The sequence below is a fragment of the Protopterus annectens genome, chromosome 5.part0 (genome assembly GCF_019279795.1).
Source record: "Protopterus annectens isolate FY-2018-M chromosome 5.part0, PAN1.0, whole genome shotgun sequence".
NCBI classification, from domain to species: Eukaryota; Metazoa; Chordata; order Ceratodontiformes; family Protopteridae; genus Protopterus; species Protopterus annectens.
The window spans coordinates 25774683-25792623 of record NC_056735.1 but is presented as its reverse complement, the minus strand read 5'-3'; positions in this window follow the sequence as shown (position 1 = coordinate 25792623).

Below are 17941 nucleotides of genomic sequence, written 5' to 3'. Positions count from 1 at the left end.
TAGCCCAGACATAGATCTGTTTGCCTCCTCCCAAAACTACCAGCTGCGAAAGTTTTGCACAAGGACATACCACACTCTAGCTTGGGAAGTGGACGCTGTCTCATTCAGTTGGAAAACACTAACAGTGTATGCCTTTCCTCCACTGCCTCTTCTGGCAAAGGTGCTGCTGAAAGCCAGATTAGAGAGACCACAAATGATACTCATTGCTCCAGACTGGCCATGCCAACACTGGTACCCAATATTAAGGAACATGGCTCAAGGCCCACCATGGATTTTACCTCAAGTTCCTCACCTGCTGACTCAGCAAAACAATCAGATTCTACACAACCAGCTCAAGACTTTAAATCTGGCTGCATGGCAGATTATCTAAACAACCAGTCAACACTTCTCTCTACAGCTGTTATGGATGTCATTCTGGAGGCCAGGAGACCCAGCACCAGGAAAACCTACTCAGACAAATGGAAAAGATTCTGCGCCTGGAACCAGGCTAAAGGCCAAAATCCTCTTGTCCCAAATATTCCTCAGATTCTGCAATATTTAACTGAGATGTTGCACAAAGGCCTTTCCTTTTCATCTATAAAGATCCACGCTTCAGCTATTTCAGCTCATTACAACACAGATCCTCCTATTTTTTCACATCCATTATTAAGACAGTACCTCAGAGGGGCTAAGAACATAAGACTGCCCCGAAGAGCACCAACACCAACTTGGGACCTCAATTTTGTTTTGGAAAAACTTGCACTACTGCCCTTCGAACCAGCTTTTTCAGCCGATTTACAATTTTTATCATGGAAAACTGCCCTGCTACTAGCAATAACTTCAGCACGAAGAGTCTCAGAGCTACAGGCCCTAATGACAGTGGAGCCTTTCATCATTTTTCATCAAGACAGAGTCTCTTTACGAACTAACCCTTCCTTTATGCCAAAGGTGGTATCCAGTGTGGCCCTAAACCAAACCATTCATTTACCCACCTTTTATCCAAACCCCCAGAATAAAGGGGAAAGTCTCCTACACTCTTTGGACATTCACAGGCAATTACATTTCTACTTGGATAAAACAAAGGTTTTCAGAAAATCTGATCAGCTCTTTGTATCCTATGCTGCAGGATCTCAAGGAAAACCTATATCAAAACAGACCATTTCAAAATGGATAGGACATTGTATCCGTTTCTGCTACACACACCATGGGAAACCTGTACCTGGTAACATTAGGCCTCATTCCACCAGGGCTACAGCAGTATCAGCAGCCTTCCTCAGAGGGCTACCAACCAAGGATATTTTGGAAGCTGCAACTTGGAGTTCAGTGCACACCTTCACCAGGCACTACCACTTACCTCTATACTCAAAAACCAGAGCTGGCTTTGCCACTGCAGTTTTGCAGGGCCTACTAGCTTCTCCAAACCCTGTTTAGTACCAACCGCCCAGCCTTAGCTTTGGGATTCAACCCAAGTGTGATGACTGCAGCAGTGTAACACGATGAACATAGTACAGTTTTGTACCTACCATAAATGTAGATGTTCGAGGGTTCACACTGCTGCAGTCCAGGTTACCCTCCCACCTTCCCCTCTTTTTGCCTGGGTTTTATCTATAGCTCCCTGTTTATACAATCTCTAAGATATATTTCTATATGGTGTATTTGCTTACAGCTGTAGCTATTGTTTTCTACTTATGTAATTGACTTAGGATTATGTATTGTCTTCCTATTTGGGGGCACCTGACATCTGGGGCGAGAAAAGCTGAGGAAAATGGCATTGGCTGCCTCTTTTATACCCTTGTTGCACTGATGTCAGGGAAGAAGTGACAGCAACAGACGCCGGACCAAGACTTTGGAACTCGGGCCTACTGCTGGACCGCCTGACGGCAGATAACCCAAGTGTGATGACTGCAGCAGTGTGAACACTCGAACATCTACATTTATGGTAGGTACAAAACTGTACTTTTTCTCTAGTCCTCACAGAACCTGTTGCTGACATGTTTCTTTGGTACAAGCACCACTGGGTAGGGCCAGGGACTGCTGGACTCCTGGATTACCCCCAGTTCCAACATTTACTGTATACCCCCCTCAGAGTCTGTGTGACTCACTCAGGTACCTTGTAAGGGGCCTGTTTGATAGGTCTTTGGGGTCCTGTATCCACAAGGTACTGCACCAGGTGGGTGCACCCCAGTTTCCCAGTGCGTGCCCCCAAACTCCTGGAACACTGCTTGGATTTCTCAAACCTGGGTAGGGAATAGCTAATGGGACATTGCTACCCCTTCCACTGAGGTGTCAATCCAACCCTCACAGAGAAGATCAGTCACCAGATCCCCCTCAGACTCCTCCTGCCATCCACTGCAAATATTCAGCACCAGGGCCTCCCTATCATGGTAAGGTTAATCACGTTAACATAGTACAATTTGTGCCCCTCAGCCTGCCTAGCAGGTTTACCGTGTAATTAACATCACTGACCTTCCTTACCACTTCAAAGGGTTCCTGCCAAGCTGCCTGCAGCTTATTATATCTGACAGGAATGAGCATCACAACCTGCTGTCCCACAGCATACTCTTGAGCTTGAGTATTCCTGTCATACCAGACCTTTTTCTGCTGTTGGGCTCTTTCCTGATTTTCTTAGGCCAAGCCCATGAGTTCCCTAAGCCTTGCCCTGAGGTTTAGGACATATGTCATAACAGACTCCTTGTGGAATTCACACTCACGCTCCCACCCATCCTGAATCAAATCTAAAGGCCCCCTCACCCTATGGCCATACAGCAGCTCAAAGGATGACAAACCTGTGGATTCCTGTGGTACCTCCATGTATGCAAACAGCAAACAGGGCAAATATTTGTCCCACTCTCTCTAAAACTGGTCTGCAAATGCCCATAACATGATTTTTAGTGTAGAGTTTAACCTCGCCACAAGATCATTAGTCTGGGTGTGGTAGGGGGTGGTCTATAGGTGCTTCACCCAACAGCTCTTTCACAGACAAGCTAGCAGATCTGACATGAAATTTTCACCTCTGTCAGTCAGTATTTCTCTTGGGAAACCTACCCTGCTGAAAATATCTAACAAAGCATTTGTCATCTTCTCTGCCTTGATGGAGGATAGAGCCACTGCCATAGGGTATCTAGTAGCATAATCTACTACCACCAGGATATACCTCTTCCCTGTGGAACTTGGGGTACTCAGAGGTCCCACAATATCCATAGCTACCCTCTGAAATGGCTCTTCAGTCACAGGCAAAGGCATCAAAGGAACTTTGACCTTGTGTCTTGCCTTGCCTCCATTTTAGCGTTGCTCACAGGTCCTGCAGTGCCCTGTTACATCCTTTGCAATCCCAGGCCAATAAAAGTTCTGCATAATACATCTCTTGGTACACTTTATGCCCATATGACTTGCAAAAGGAATGTCATGGGCTATGGCTAGAAGTGCCAGATGGTAGGCTCTGGGCACTACCAACGTCTGTATTACCTCATCATCTAGCCCTCCCTCAGGGGTCCACTCTCTATACAGTAATCCTCTGTTCCAGTATATAGTGTGAGGATATTAGATATTGTTATCTGTGCTAGCATGACTAGCCATAGCTCTCAATCTCTTAGAGCAAAAAATCTGGTCAAAGCCTAAAATGATTGGGGGGGGGGGTAAGGACAGATTTTAAATATTGCTCTTACAAACTTAGAATGTTGATAGAATAATAGGTTTTGCATTAGCATGAATTTTCTGAAGGGTGTGGAGTCTTAAACTCAAATGTTTGTCATTATTTAACTACTTCAGTCCTCAGGTATTTGCCAGAAAAGTACAGATTTTAGGAGGAACACACCAAAAATATGAGGCAAAAATCTGGACATTCTGTGAAAATCTGTATAGTTGAGCGGTATGTGAAGTTTTATAAATACTTGTAAATAATGGTAAATTGCCCTCTGTTATATATGCCAGCATGACGAGCTATAATTTTGTAAATAAGTTTGTTTTTTGATTATTACTTTGATTTATGTAAAGTGTTTGAATCAGTGTTCTTCTGCCTGACTAAATTTACATGCTTTTAAAAAAGAATTCTGAAAGCAGGTTATGCCAGTCATCTGACCTACATGCAATGTCATCATGTGCCAGAGTTGAAAGGAATAGAATCTGCATAGCAGCGGTTTTGTTTACTTTTTAAAGTCTGATTTGAGAGAGCAGAATTCTCATAACAGCTTTCTGCAACTTTTAGAAATTCTGCTATAAAAGCAGGTACTGAGTCACAGTGTAGTTGTTGTAGTTGTTCAGTTGTTGTTGAGCAGTCAGGAGTTTTTTTTTTCCAGATCAGTAGTTATCTCTCTGAGTTTTCCAGAGCTGTTCAGCAGAAATAGTAAGAGTTGCTATTCCAGTTGCTGAAGACCAGACAACATCCTGAAGAGTGGACATTGGACATAAATTCTTATCTTGCCTTTCAAAAGTAAAAGTATCATCTTGCCTTGCTGAGTTAATTAGATTAGACAGGGACAGTTAATATTTAGATAGTTAGGGAACTATAGTTAGACAGAGTTTTTCTACAGTCGGTATGAAACCTGTCCTACACCTTTCTCAGGCACCTCATTTCTATAACCTCTAGCTTTCTTATCTGCTCTGCCTTTACTGCCCAGTTTTCTGTACCATACAGTAGTATTGGTTGCACCACTGTCTTGTACACCTTACTTTCCAAAACAAAAAAGGCAAACCAGGAACAACTGCAGACCACCGATTTATTTATTTAACCAAAATTGTACTAAGCGCTTTCACCCACACACATCAGGGCATCTTCAGAGTACTGACAATCCTTGTGTATTACCTCCTTTTAAATCCTTATACAAATTGGATAATTAAACAATTAAACAAATTATTACCTACGCAGCTAAAATTTTTCATTTAAAAGGTACAATCAGCAATATTTACATCAAAAATGAACATAAACAGCCAGGACTTGTGCAAACTTATTAATTTGTAAATGTAATAAAACCTTCTTGTCAAAAACTATGTATATGTAATACCAATAAATAAAAGTTAAAAATACATATATAAATATCTAGGTAATAATATAAATCTAAATGATTATTAAAAATAAATAATTGTTATACAATCCAGCATAAAATCATTCATTGAAGAATTTCCTACTAACATTAAAATTCATATTGTTATACAAAATATTTAAAACACTAAATTATCAGATGTTAACCTAATACATACAAGATCAAATAAATTGAGACTTGTACTTTAGTATACTTGATATAGAAATATGTTCGTTAATACCAGGGCTAGAACTTGCATTTAGCCGTAATTGCCATAAACATTCTTTAGCCTCAAGTAAGGTGTTGCCATCACCACCTTTGTTATTATTGTAGTATACAATTCTGTCAATAACAAAGAATAAAAATCTCTTAAAATTCTGGCATCTTAGACTATGCATATAAAGGGAACTAGTATTTTTCTGTTTTTTAATATCTTTAACATGTTCCACTATCCTTTCTTGAAGTTTCCTTATCGTTTTGCCAACATAGAAGGCTGGGCATGATGAACATATAGCTAGGTACACCACCATTTTTGTGTTGCAATTACAATGACCTAGGCATCTAATTGTTTTGCCAAAATTTTGTACCGCAACATATGGTCCATCATTAATAAATTTACAAGTATGGCATGCCCCACATTTGCTCATTGAAGATGTGTTGAACATATCCGTATTATTAACTGCCTCAAAATGTTCTTTAAGATTCATTCCCCTACTATATGTGACCTTGGGCCCAGTCCCTAAATTATCAATAAGGTCACCATTATTCTGGAGAATACTTATCCAGGTCTCATGTACTATATTAACTATCCTGGGTGATATATCATTAAATGGTATAATAAAAGTGTAATTTCTAGTAGTGTTATTAGTCCTAAATGTACTGTTGTCAAAAACGTACTTTAATATAGGTTTGTATATTTGATGTCTTTTAATATAAATCTCTTCACTAACTTTAACAATTAATTCTAATGGAGAACCTCTATCCAGAAACATATCTGATAATATTTTAATCTCATTGTAAAAATTAATGTCTTCACTAATAATTCTAGAAAATCTGACCATCTGTCCCTTTACTAAATTCTTTTTCTGGTAATAGGGATGGCAACTATCAAAATGTAAAAAGGAATTGGAATGAGTTTTTTTCCTAAAAATGCTTGATTCTAACTTACCCATGTTTTTATAGAATAAAATGTCTAAATACTCACAATTATTGTCAAATGTCTTAAAAGTGAAATTCAAAAAACTAGAGGTCGTTTTTAGAAAATTTTCAAACTCAATAAGCATTTCTCTGTTGCCCTTCCAAAAAATAAGAATGTCGTCCAGGTACCTTAAGTAAAGGGCAATGTTAGGCCAGAAACTATAAGTAAAAACACTTTGTGTTTCCCATAAGGCTAACACCAAATTGGCATAAATGGGGGTGCATCTAGCCCCCATGACCACACCTGTACTTTGTTTATAATATTCACCATTAATAAACATAAAATTGCTTTCAAGTACAATAGCCATCAGTTCACGTAACAATTTGCATTTAGCCTTATTAGACTCATTAAATTTCAGCTAACTTGTCTCAAACATTTCAAGACCTAAGTCATGAGGAGTCACTGTAAATAGGTTGACAACATCAATAGTTACCATTGTCATATTGTCTTCAATATCAACAAAATGTTCTCTAGCTTTTTCTAGACAATGCCAGGAATCTTTTAATATATGAGGCAGATGTTTTAAAGTTCCCTTACAATGCAAATCTATATAAGCAGCAATGGCTTCAGTCTTTGAACCCCTGGCAGAGACTATGGGCCTAAAGGGTGGATTGTGTATGTCCTTATGGATTTTGGGGATACCAAAAATGGATGGCGTCATTGGATGTTCCACTAATAAAAAATTATATTCATCTTTGATGATGACACCATCCATCAAAAATTCTTATAGATACCAATCCACCTTAACATATGCCCTTTCCATTTCATGTTTTGACACTTTTTCATATGTCGTATTGTCACTCAACATTATTGTCATCTTGTTCAAATAGTCTGTTTTACTCATAATAACAACCCCACCCCCTTTATCAGGTTTCATTACCCTATATTTGTCAGTAGTAGTTAATTCCTTAAGACAACATTTTTCGGCTGAAGTCAAATTATCAGAAGTAATTTTTTCATTCTTTAATATTCTTCTGATTTGTGTTTCACATAATCTCTCAAACAAATAAATCATTGGGTTCTGTGCGGGGTATAAAAGTACTACTCCTTTTTATAGTAAAACTGGTATTGTCTCTCTGGTTACATTTGTTGTTAACAAAAAACAGCTTATGGTTAAGTGCTCTAGTGTAAAGTTTTAAATTAATCAAAATTCTACCAACATCTAATTTAAATGAAGGGACAAATCTGAAACCCTTCTTAAAAAGTTTAACATAGGCAGCATTAAAACACGTATCAGTATAATTGTATACACTGAACCCTCCTTCTGTAATAACTGAACAGTGCCAGTCAGTGTTATCAGTGTCCTTCTCCTGTGTAAATGCCATAGAATATGACAATCTATCACCACTATCCATATAATTGTGGCATGAAGTGACACTGTCATAAATATCACTCATAAAATGACTAGTTTGATAAACTGGTGCCTCACTCATAAATGTTATATTATTACTACTGTGACTACTATTTAGCGGTACCAAGAATTGGTTCTGTGTGTTACTTTCCAGCTTCTTTGGCATTCTTCTGTCATTCGCTCCACCTGAGACTCTATGCCAGTTGGCTGCAGCCCCTCTGATTCTAGCTTTGACCTCTTCATCAAACTTCCCTTCTCCTCAACAACCCCTCCCAGATATTTGAAGCTATTAACCCATTCCACTATCTTCCCTTCTATCTCAATTCTCAACTTCTTCTGACTTCCCTAATTTGCTGCCATTACCACTGTCTTATCTGTGCTCAGTTTCATCCCATGTGCTTTCAGTTTTGCATTTCATTCCCCTATCCTTTGCTGAAGTTCTTGCTCAGAGTCTGCCTGTAATGCCACATCATCTACATAACGCAACTTTGCTGATCTATCCCCGCGGACCTGTTTGCTAATGTAGTCCGTCACCAGTATGAACAGCAGTGGACTCAGCGCTAAACCCTGATGAACACCCAATCCCAGTGGTAACCCTTCTGTGAGGCCAAACACTGTTCATACTTGAGTCACTGGGTCCTTGTACATAGCCTGCGCCATTGTTGTTAGGACTTCAAACCACGGTAGTACTACCCAAATCAGCTTTCTTGGGACCTTGTCATATGGTTTTTCCAGGTCTAGGAATGCCAAGTTGGACTTTTTCCTCATCTCTAGCTTCTTCTCAACTATCAGTCTCTGCAAACATTGGGTCAATTGTGCTACATCCTGATCTGAACCCGAATTGCTCATCTTTCATCTTACATTCTACTGCTTTGCATATCCATTTATCAATTGCCCTCTCCAGAACTTTCATGGAATGTGAAAGGAGTTTGATGCCTCTTTACTGCCCACAGTTGTGGATGTCCCCTTTCTTCTTGGACACTGGAATGAGTATGCTTATTGTACAGTCATCTGGGATACACCTTTCTCTCCACACTTTTATGAGTACCCTCAGTAGCCATTTCTCACCTATCTCACTCAACATTCTTAGCATACCTGCTGTGACCTAATCTGAGCCTGCTGCTTTCCATGGCTTAATTTTCCTTAATGCTATTCTTACTTTATCTAGGGTGAGCTCCTCTTCTTCTCATTGTAAGCTGTGTTTGGGCAGTACAGCTTCTATGGGGTTTTCTTCATTCAAAAGCTGCTGGAAATACTCCTTCTATCTGCCTTTGATGTTCCATTGACTGGTGAGCAGATTGTTGCTGGCATCCCTTATGTACGGTGTCTGACTGTCTTCTTTATCTCTCTGTTTTTGCTTTGGAACCTGGTATAGTTTCTTTGTGTCACTTACTGAGTCACTTGCCAGTAGCTGGTACAGTGCCTCTGATGCCCAGTTTTCTGCTATTGCAACCCTTTCTTAGCTTCTTTGTTAGCCATCCAGTATTCCTTCCTAGCCTGGTCAGTCTTTTCTACCTGTATGGTCTGACTGGGTCTACAGAACCCATTTTCAGCAGAGGCCTGGGGAGAAAATCTCTGCATGCAGTACAATACAAATACAGTAAAATCCAATACAGTACAAATCACATTAGAAATATGGGTCTATATCAGAACATCGAAGAATCAAAACTTCAAATGTTCTGATATCGAACACTATTCAGTGAATGCTAAGAATAGCGAAGCTGCAGAACAGCGAATTCTTTCCTTGGGAAAGAATTTGGTTGTCTGTTTCTGTGGCTTCGCTATTCTTAGTGCTGTGGTGGAAAGTTACGGGTTGGGTTCAGGTAAGTGTGCTATTGTTTGTACGTTAGGGTTAGGGGCAGGTTAAGTGAGTTAGGGTTAGGGCGCAGGTTAGGCGTGTGTGCGATAGTGACAGACTTTAGGGTTAGGGGTGGTTTAAGTGAGTTAGGGTTAGGGCGCAGGTTAGGTGAGTGTACGATAGTGACGGACCTTAGGGTTAGGGTTTGGGTTAAGGTAAGTGGGTAGATAGTAGTGCATGTTTAGTTTAGTGTAGTGTTAGATGTAGGTATTTAAGTGTATGTGTGTGGTTGCTGTTTGTTTGATGTGCTTGTGTTGTGTGTATGTGTTTCGGAGCAGCAAATTTTTTCCATGGGAAAAAATTCACTGTTCTGAATGTTTGATATTTTCATGTTTAGATGTTTTGGGGCCGAAGAAATAGCGTTCGCTATTTTCATCTTTCGATAACGTGATATAAACGCAGAAATACTATACAAAATAAGTTGAAAGAACAAACTATGTTACAAGATGTTACAATATATACTACACATCTAGACAGTTCTATAGCGTTAAAAACATAATAGACAATAATAGTCACTCTCACTATACATGATGTAGTATCAAAAAATAGTATGTAGGTAGAGCCATGCATGACATTGACTGCTATAGTACATGAACAATAAATAAATAAATATAATGTTAGTTTCAGTTGGGAAAATAATAGCCAGAAAGTTAGTGATGCAGAAAGATAGTGAGAGAGTTAAAAAAATAGAAGCAATGCAGCCTGAGCAGTAGCTTAGGGATATGGTATAGAAACAGAGAAGGAGTTAGGAGAGCCTTAGGATTGTGCAGACGGTGACAGAATGAAATGTGACAACAGAGGAGGATGAGGCTAGTGTGGAAGAAGATGAAGTGCTGAGCATCAGGCAGGCTTGATGCCGAAAGATGCATTGTACTCAGTTATTGGTCTGAGGAGGGCTTGGTATAGTGGGACTTTAACCTCCTTGTATCTTGATGCCATACTCTTACTTATAAACTGTGCCACACAGGACTTCCTCACCACCATGGACACATGGTGGTGAAAGTGCAGGTTACTGTCTATCTGTGTACCTAGATCTTTCATCACTGGGTCCACTGTTAGGGGTATGCTATTAATGTTGCAGTTTGCAACACTAATAGTACCCTCTTTCCAAACGGTATAATCATTTAGTTTTAGGCCATGGCTATGGCACCAATTCTTTGAGTCAGTCTTTTCTGAAGGATATCTATGCTCATTGGGTGATTCAGTGATTGTCCCCAACTTGCAGTAATCAGCAAACTTGGTCAGCCAAAGGCCATATACATTAGCCTTAACTTCAGATAAATATATTCTGAACAGAAGAAGTCCTAGCACTGAGACCTGTGGTACACCACTAGTAACTGGCCTCTTGCTAGATCTGCATTCCTCCACTCTAACAATATGTGTCCTGTCTGTGAGCCAGTTGGCTATCCATCAGGTGACATAGAGATTTATGCCCAATTTTCTGAGTTTATCTACAATACCCCAGTGGAGAATTTTGTCAGATTTCTTTTCCAGGTTAAGATAGGCAGTGTGCACTAATTTACCTTCATCTATGCCCTTGGTGACTTTATCAAAAAAGTCCACCAGTTTGAACAGGCGACCTGCCCTTGATAAAGCCAAACTGGGTTGGGTTCAATGTTTGGAGATTTCCTGTGTCGTTATTTATCATGCCTATGATTATTGTTTCCATAGCTTTACATATGGGACCAGTCAGACTTATGGATCTGTAATTTCCTGGGTCTGCTGATGGTCCCCCTTTATGCGGAGGGATGACCATTGTTGTCCTTCACTCCTCAGGGACAAAGCCTCTCTGGAGGCTGTGGTTAAATAGAGATCCTAGTGCGCCAGATAGGTCATATTTCTAGCTATTTAAGAGGCATTCTGGGATATGGTCAGGACCCATCAAGGGCCTCTTTTTAGATTTAGAAAGTGCAGTGACAACCTGTTTTTTGTGATGACTGGTAGAGGAATGGTGCAGAGTATTTCCTGGGGGGGTGACCGGAAGTGATGGGAGTTTTAGTTTGAGCTGAATTTATGGTCCAACAGATTTGTTATATCTTCTGGCTGTTTATAGGTGGTGTCGTCTACAACTACCTCTGCACATTATTGGGTGTTGCCCTTAAGATTGTGGACATAACTGAAAAATGCCTTATGGCTACCCTTTGCTTGGGAGATATTTCTGCCTTGAAGTCGTCTTTTGAAGAATTGACTAGTCCCCTGATTTACTTGTTTTAAACTAACGAGAGAGTTTTTGACTTGTTGTGCATATCTCCTCCTACTTCTGGATGGGATTTTCTTTCTTTTGTTGTATAACCTGTTTATACCAGGGGTCCGCCAGCATGGCTTGTTGTTGGCTGTCTGACCTAGGTTTATTTTAGGCTGGTACCTCTGTACATATGCAGCTGTTTATAAGGTAGCACAGTGATTTTCATGTATATCTATGTAGAATACTGTGTATTTTGGGGATTTGTGGGAGCTTTTGCTTAATGGGTGGTAGTTAGCCTTAGAAAAGTTCTTAAAGTTTCTGGGGTCAGAAGGGGTTTCTAGCTTTATATTTATTTCAAAGACCTCTTTGTGATCTGATCTAACCAGTGAGGACATTACATCTGGGGGGCTGCAATGCTTTTCCATGCTTGTGAACATCAGGTGTAGGAAACTTGTACCCTTAGTGAAAGCACAGATAAGCTGTTCCGTGACATATGTACTGACAAAGTCAAGAAAGCTTTGAGCTAACTATGTTAGTGGGTGTGTAGGCTTCCATTTAATGGAGGTGTAGTTGAAATCACCCATGAGTATGGTGTTGGGATGAATGGCAAGAAATTTTTGTACACTCAAGTATGAGGTATGATTTTTCTGGGTCATAGTGGAGGACCTGTAGCTAGCAGGGATGTGATGAGGGCTTTTACATATGGTTAGTTGAACATGAAGTAGCTCAAGCACATCATATTGTTTCACCAGTCCCTGAGGCTACCGCCCCCCCATGCAAGTATCTCTATTTCAGTAATTGGATGGTTTGCGTGACTGTGTCTAAATATTCTGTGATTCCATGGCCCTGATATTACCTTTCCTTTTTTTAATTTCCCAAATCTTTTGGGTTTCTAATACCAAGATGGGAAAGGGCCCCATTTCTAAGTCAAAGTATGATTAAAGTACATGAAATTAGTATTGTTTCAGTCTTTGCTGTTAGCCAGAAGTGCTTGTCGCAGCACCAGCAATGTGCCCAGTAATGACTCCTGCAATTCGTATGGAGTTACATGTATCGGTAACATATCTAAATATAGCTGTAGATTCTTTTTATAAGCCCCATTGCTCCTATTACTATTGGAACTGTCTGGGTATCTTTCTTCCACCTTGCCCTCATTTCTGCCTGCAAATCCTGATATTTTATGACTTTGTGTCTCTCATAAGCAAGACACTGTAGTAGAGATTTCAATGATCAAAGCTACTTTTGTCTTCTTTTCATGGACCACTATATCTGGTTTTCTCGCATGTATCCCTTGAACTGTTAGTAATGGGAGATCCCATGTGATGCTGACTTCATCATTTTCTGTGATACTTTGTAGCTCATGTTTCCAGTGTTTTTTGGCTAGTTCAGTATTATAATGTTTGCACAATCCTCAATGCAAAAGTCTTGCCACATTATTATGCCTTTCAGTATACAGTGCAGTCCTTCTGCCATTAGTATGTCACAACCAGCAACAAGATGTCCAACTTGTTTCCAATTCTGTTTTACAAAACTTACATTTGTCTGTTTCTGAGGTTCCCCCGTTCGATTCTCGGCTGGAGTGCGGTGAGAGCCTTCTGTATGGAGTCTGCATGTCCTCCCCGCGATTGGGTGGCATTTGAAAGACATGCATAACCGGGCGTGCCTTCGCTGAAGGTTGGACGTCGAGCTGGCACCTCAGCATTCATGAAAATTGACTGCCAATCATTAGCGGACTGGAGTTCAACTGTGGCGACCCCTAACCGGGAAAAGCCAAAAGACAAACAACAACAACATTTGTCTGTTTCTCCCACATGTTCAATGGACTTTGTAAACCAACGTGTACATAGCCCACTGTCTTAGGCCACCAATATTAACCTTAGGTTCATAGATTAGTACTAGGCTAAGTGCCCTTGTGAGCCATTTTAAGACTAGCCAATTGCCCCATGTGAGAATCAAACCCTGCACCTTGTGTCTGTATGGTAAACACCTTAACCATTATGCCAACCTCCCACTCCTCATGTTTAAAATGTTTCACTATGTTTGGATCTTGTGAGGTCAGCAGATATGTGTGCAGTCCCATGATTGCAGATCTATACATGTAATCAGTTTCAAGGTGGCCCATCCCTCCTTCAGAACGGGGAATATATAATCCTGATATGCACTGATTTTTATAAATCATTTGGTGTGCATGAAGCATTCTTCCTGTTTTCCTATATAATTTATCCAACACTTTTGGGGGCCAGTCTATCACTCCAAAACTGTAAGTTAGGACAAGAAAAGCAAATTAGTTTATAGCTTGACTTTGTTCCTAGATGCCAATGCTATTTTCAAGACTAATTTAAGTCTTCTAAAATATTTCTTACGGAGTTTTATTCGCATTTGTTCATGTTTTATTGTTGATCCTTCATCAATTCCCAAATATTTATATATTCTCTTTTGCTCAAGTTATTTTATATCACATTCTTTCCCAAACTGATGTTTTCTTGGTGCTGCAGCTTTCCTGCTTTAAAGGTTGCTTTTGCACATTTATCAAGAGCAAATGACATTCTTGTATAATCTGAAAAAGTTTTGACTACTTGCAGTTGTGCTTTCGGTTCCTCATCTGACGAACTATGCAGTTTTAAATCATCAGCAAAGAGAAGATGAGAAGTCTTTACACATTGTTGCTTTCTGGGAGCCAAATTATAGCCATGACCTAAGCTGTTAAGCAGACAGCTTAAGGGGTTAAGGGCAAGATGAAAGAGCAGCAGTGACAGATAGTCACCCTGGAATATCCTCCTTTGGATTTTTATCCCTTTAATAATAATTTGTCTTTTATCATGGCTTAACTACAAAGTGGTTTGCCACTGTTTCATGGTCATTGTGAAGTAGTTTATCAGTGTAGGGTGTATCTTATGCATTTGTAAGCACTCTTTTATCCATGAATGCGGGATGCTGTCAAACGCTTTTTTGTAGTCTGTCCTTGCCATACTTAGATTCTTCCCCTTTTTACAGTTATCCGCTGTTACTTTATTTAACAACAAATGATTCTTTCTTTCATATGACTTTCTTTTACTACCCTTTTTGTTCTATTGCCATAACTAACTTTTCTTCTAAATGACTATAATCTCTGTCGGCATCAATTGCAGTGTATAGTTTATACTTTGTCAGAAGGGAAGTTATTGGTCTATAGTTTTTAGGGTAACTTGCAGGTTCACTCTTAAGTAGGACCATTGTTGTTCCTGTTGTTAGCCAGGCTGGTGTCTATTTGGGGTGTGTATATAAATAGTTCTTACTCATGGCTAAATCTTCATGTAATTATGTTAATACTTTTAGCCAGAGGTTAGGTTTGGGCCTGTGATTTTCCAGTTAGAGGCTTTTCTTAACTTTGTTTCAGTCTCTCTGGCCTTTACTTTATCCCATTTCATATCCTGTTCCTTTGAACTTCTTATCCTTTCTTTCACTTCTATCGATTTAGCATCTTTGTTAATGTTCCACAGGATATTCATAAATATTTCTCTAAAATGTGTCTATTTCTTCTTTTTTTTTTTCGTGGTCATTCAATTCCTTTTACCTTGTTTCCCAATTCTCTATAAAACATTTTTGGGTCATCAATAAATTGCTTATTTTGTACCTTTCCTTTATATTTATCTGTGTATCTTCTAAGTTTTTCTGCCTGTGCTGATAATTTTAGTTTATTATTTGTGATAGTGCATGATAAATCCTGATCCATTATAAAGTGCATGATAAATCCTGATCCGTTATAATACTGCACATTGATTTCATCACATATATCTTTTTGAGAATTTTTGTTGATCTGTTCCCTCTTCTGTAGTCTTCTAACAGTGACACTTCTTGTCTTAACTGCTTTATAGTTTTCTCTATTCGATACTTCCATGATGTCAATTTATTTTTCCCCTTCCTTTCCCTTACTAACCTTTGTTCTTGTGGTAGTACTTCATCTTTTATTAATTTAGCTGCACAGTAATACATCCTATTTACTCTTGTTATGTTGCATGAATCTCTGTGGACAGTCCTAATTACTGTGTTCATTTGTTTTATCAAACTTTTAAATTTGGGGGTTTTATTGACCTTCTGCAGTCTATTTCTTTCATTGATCTTAATATGTCTATCCATCTCTTCTCTTAGATCATTTTCTTCTAAACTGGGAGCTCATTCTTTGCTCCCAATTTCCTGCGGGCATTCTATATAAAGTTACAGAACTTCTTCCTGTGCCACGTTCTCTTCAATTTCACCCTGTGTCATCCATTGCTTTTTCATATGGGAAATCAGTGCTCTATCACTCCCCGACATTGACTGTCTTAGAGTTGCCACAGTTTCCTGTTCTTTCTCTTGCTGTATAGCTCCAACTGAACCTTTGTACTGCTTTCCTATGGGAGACTGCAAATTATCTTCATATGCCAACTGATTAGATGCTTCCTGCTCTACTGGATTCTCCATAATTTGGATGTACATTACTCTGTCCTGTTGTGTTGTTATCAGAGTTAATTTTTTTACACTAAATTCTTCACTTTACAGGTACTCCATAACTTTAGATTCTATTTTTTAACTTCTCTATTACCAATCTTCTTTTCTACTTTTCCTCTTTGTTTTCTTATTTTTTGTATTGTGAAATTTTCCATAGCTGAATGTCTTTGTATTTCTCTTCAAATATCTTTGGTGCTGCTCTTTTTGCATTGATTAGTTTTGCTTTCACCTTTGCATACATACTGCACCATATTAAATCTCTTTTTCTTTCCCATGTCCATATTTCTTCTTCAGATGTCTCCTGCTCCTCTTGTTTCTCCTTACTTTGGGGACTAGTTATTCCATCATGCTGTGATATGACCTATGGTAGACATTCTACACTGAATCCTTCACTTCGCAAATATTTCATAACTTCAGCTTCTATGTTTTAACTTCTACTTGGCTAACCTTCTGTTCTACATTCCCTCATTGTGATCTTGCTTTTTTATTGTAACATTTTCCATATTTGGATGCCTTTGCCTATATTTCTGTCCAAATATTTTTGTGGTAGCCTTTTTTGTGTTTATTAATTTGGCTTTCTCTTTTGAAATATTGCACCATATTAGATCTCTTTCTTTTCCATGTCCATATTTCTTTTTTATACCCTTCAAACATCAATTTGTTCTTTAAAATTTCACACTTCCTCAGTCACTTCTTTTTCAAAACAGCACAAGGTTTTTTGGTCTGTATAGTGTTTTTCATGGATCTGTTGTATTAATGAACACAAAATTTTATTTGAAGCTTCTGACTGTTTTTTCTTTTCTCTCATTTCTCTCTTAATCGTTTTGTATATCTTTTGTCTGGAAATTCTGGGCTTTTTGTATAATAGTAACAATACATAATTTCTTTCTTATATTCAGTAGTCCACTCTATCATCTTTATGGCTCTTTTTTGGCCTGTTGTGATTTTGTGATTTTTGTGGACTGCTACTTTCTTCTACAACAGGGGGGCATCCTGTATGTGTGTACCTATAGCTCAGTAATCAGAGGCATCGCTGGACTTCATCTACAGGTTCTGTGATCACATGTCCTTGATGCCACTTTTCCTCATATACATGTCTGCACATCTCTCTCTCTCTCTCTCTGTCATTCTGACCCTGACATTACCTTTCCAACTGCATATATCCATATATATCTCTGTCATCAGACATAAATCTCTCTGTCATCAGTCATAAACTTTGTTTCCAAGTGGCACCAACTGTCCCTCACATTACTTTTTCTTCTGCGTATGTCCATACAGCTCTCTTTCAGATCAGGGCTTGCAGGACTTTATCTGCTCATCCTCTTTCTTTGGCATTACCTTCCCTCTCTGTTTGTCCATAGATCTCTCTGTCATCTGAGGGCTCAAAGGACTTCATCTACGACTCCTGTCACCCCTCCCCCCATCCTTGACATCACCTTTCCATTAGTGTATGTCTGTATATCATCAGAGGGCTCACATGACTTTTTCTTCAAGTCCTATGGTCCCCCCCATTCCCTAAACTTATCTTTCCCTCTGCGCATGTCTGTATGTCTACCTGTCACCAGAACTTCATCTCCAAGACCTGCAACTCCCCATTCCTCACAATGCTTTTCCTCTGTGTATGCCCATATATCCCTTTGTCATCAGATGGCATGCAGGACTTCGTCTAGAAATCCTGTTACCTCTTGCTCTCCCTGACATTAGCTTTCTTTCAGTGTAAGTCTGTATATGTCTACTTCATCAGAGGCCTTGCAGGGGATAGTCTAAACATCCAGTGACCCCCCACCTGTCCATGATGCTACCTTTCCTTTTATGTATGTCCATACTTTCTGTGATTGGAGGGCTGCTGGGAATTCATCAAGATGTTCTGTAACAGCCCCCCCTT